This window comes from Octopus bimaculoides, chromosome 4 (assembly GCF_001194135.2).
Source record: "Octopus bimaculoides isolate UCB-OBI-ISO-001 chromosome 4, ASM119413v2, whole genome shotgun sequence".
NCBI classification, from domain to species: Eukaryota; Metazoa; Mollusca; class Cephalopoda; order Octopoda; family Octopodidae; genus Octopus; species Octopus bimaculoides.
In genome coordinates, this window is record NC_068984.1 from 86,752,988 (window position 1) to 86,755,942 (window position 2,955).

Below are 2,955 nucleotides of genomic sequence, written 5' to 3' on the forward strand. Positions count from 1 at the left end.
TACAACGCATATGAAGCGCGAATGCGCAAAACATGAGGGTTTTTTAAAACAAAGTAAATAATTTTTTTTAAACAAAGTAAATAATTTTTTGTTGTTGAATCCTCCCCATCTTACTCTTAAAACGTCGTTTTACGTTCTTCCAGAGTGTATTTTGGTGTCACATCTATTTCAGTAATCCCATTGTAAGCACTCCAACAATCAAAATATATAGTCGTCCCTGGTTTGATAAATTTTTTAATAAGTGGTAGAAGAGTTTCAGAAGAACGGTCAGCTACAAAGACTAAAAACCTATTTTTATCCTCTCTATCCCATCCTCCGTTGTATTTGCGCTTGCACATCATAGATTCATCTATTTCTACGATGTCCATAAGTCCACCAATTTGGTAAGGGTTACGCAAAAGATAATTACTTGTAACGTCCCTCATGTACTGATAGCATTGAACAACAGTAGATTTTGAAAGACCGACTTTTTAATGGACTGTTTACCAAAAACAGGTAGTGTATAATTTATTTATTTTGTGTAAAAAAATTATTTACTTTGTTTAGAAAAAACCCTCATACATGTTTTGCGCATGACACGCACTCGCGCTAGGTGGTCATAGGATCGACTAGTCACGACTCGCTAGTGCGGATGCGCGAGTGCGCGCACTGGGAACACTCTTCTTGAATAGTACCCCTTTTCGGTAAAAAAAAAAAAGAAATAAAATAAAATGTAAATATTTTCAGAGGAAAAATTGTACGATTCAAGTGAGATTTGACTATTGTTTTTAGCACACCCCAAACCACCCTCCGTTTTCACTCTCACGTGTATTGGTGTTTTGTTTAGTATTTTTCTCCCATTAAACACATTTTATGGGGTAAAGTTTTACCGGGTTAGTTGGTAAAACTTTACCCAAATTTCTTTATAATCGTAATTTATGTCGTTTGAAAGGTATTTGTAAAAGATTTCATCAAAGTCGATCCATTTTCCTAAAAGTTATGAGGGGAAAAATCGGATCGTGTGAATTTTCTGAAACTCTTCTCCCCAACCTTCAGAAAACTTTTTTCCCATAAATCCCTATATATTCTGATTCCACAGTATCTAAGTGGTATTTGTTGAAAATTTCATTAAAAAGTATCCATTTTTCTCAAAGTTATGAGGTAACAAAATCGGCGGGGAAAACATCTGTAGTTATGCCATGAAGCTATGCCGTATTATGATATACTCAAGGTATATTCCGATTGTTGTAGATGTAAAATATTTTGTTTTATTCGGTGGCATAAAACTATACTTTTACAAAAGTTTACATGTGGTTGAATTGTGCGCTATTTACTGTAGCTAACTTTTTTCTTAGGATTCACTCAAGACGTGTACGACGAGAGGAATCAAAAACGAATTAAAAGACTTGAAAATCCAACATCACTGTTAAAAATAAATCTCTGACAAGTAGTATATTACTAAAACCCTGTAAATTATGGGATTGTTTTCGTCAAGCAATACACAGATAAAATGAGACTAAACAGTAATGCTTACCTACTGTTGCAGATATCCAGAAACGACGTACCTGCTGAAGAGGAAATGATGTCAATAAATTGTAGTACCGCACTCACAACGGTAACTTTCAGAATTTCCGCAATTTCGCGCTATTTGCAAGTGTGATGAAATCATTCTAGTATATAATTATATTAAGACGAAGTCAATGGGAAAAATAGGTGTGCTGGATCAGTGTGGGTCGTATTTATGTATGTACGTATACATGACAACACACCCTTTCTCCCACCCCACCCAACCACAAACACGTTTGTTTCATTTACACGTACATACATCTTTCACTTTCTCTTCTCTTTCACTTTAAAACAAAAGTAAATAAAAAAAACTTTTACGGAAATTAGCGAACAACAATGACAAGCCAAAACGAAAGATGGCCAAATTTGACAGGATGGTCATAGTTAGAATGTCTTTAATTATATGTTTGCTCAATAAGGACTATATGAAGCTAAATAACTGTGTTATAGCTTCGCTTAAACAGAAGCTGGTTGGGCTATCTTGAAACCAAGAGAGAACTAGTGATTACTATATAGGTGGAAAATGTATAGAAATATGGAAGGTGTGGCGTTCATGCCTTTTCCGATCGCATCAACATTGTAAACGAAACATCAAAACTTTCGTCCGTTGTTATCACATAAAATAACCAGTGAAGTACTGAGTTGATTTATACCTCTATAATGCAAACTGATGGAATTATAGAAGACTAAAAAGATATTCCCTCTAACTTTGGCTTTACGTTGCTACTTGCGCTTTCGTCAACCAGCAGCCAGTTGGATGGCTGACGGATTGTATTTTTTAAGGGTGGGCTATTAATTTAGCTAGTAATAAGAACGAAGCTGTTGTTAGCATTTTTTTTTAACTAGCTGGCGGAAGATTTGCCTGGGGTCAAACTAGTAGTAACATGGAACAGTCACTTTGATGTAGCGATTAACTTTACTGGTTAGTATAGTTACTACGCTGATCTCAAGATTTTACAACTAGCTACTTTGCTTGTTGCAAATCAGTGACCGATGGTTCCTTTGTTTACAATATATTGCTGGCTGGAGCGGACTCTGGCTATCTCACTGGCGACTAGGTGCTCGCGACTGAGAGGAGCCAACTAGCTCGAAGCAGTCAATCTCGCAATTGAAGATGAGCTAACCAGCCCAAAACTGAGTTAGTCTCGCAATCCTGTTGTCTACCAGAGGATGGTAGGGGTTCACTCCCCTGCTAGCAATATATATGTATGTACAGGGTACAGTGCTGCACCAATAACCAGCAGGTGGAAGACCTGCCGGGGGTTAAAATAGTAGTAACACTTTGATGTGACGATTAACTTTACTGGTTAGTATAGTTTACTGTTCTGATCTCTTTTTGAGATTTTACAACTAGCTACTTTGCTTATGTAAGTATGTATATATATATATATATATATATATATATATATA

The 2,955-nt window shown here is 36.0% G+C and overlaps 1 protein-coding gene across 3 annotated transcripts in view; it reads right to left on the minus strand.

The window, feature by feature from the left end:
• Nucleotides 1-1,738, minus strand: part of LOC106870225 (uncharacterized) — a 19,353-nt gene extending 17,615 nt beyond the window's left edge. The window contains exon 1 of one of the 3 annotated variants that reach the window (XR_008263953.1): nucleotides 1,514-1,738. The gene's annotated coding sequence lies outside the window, so the exon portion shown is untranslated. The remainder of the gene's footprint in view (nucleotides 1-1,513) is intronic. The other 2 variants (XM_052967198.1, XM_052967196.1) reach the window with 2 other exon arrangements.
• Between the last annotated feature and the right edge of the window lie 1,217 nt (nucleotides 1,739-2,955).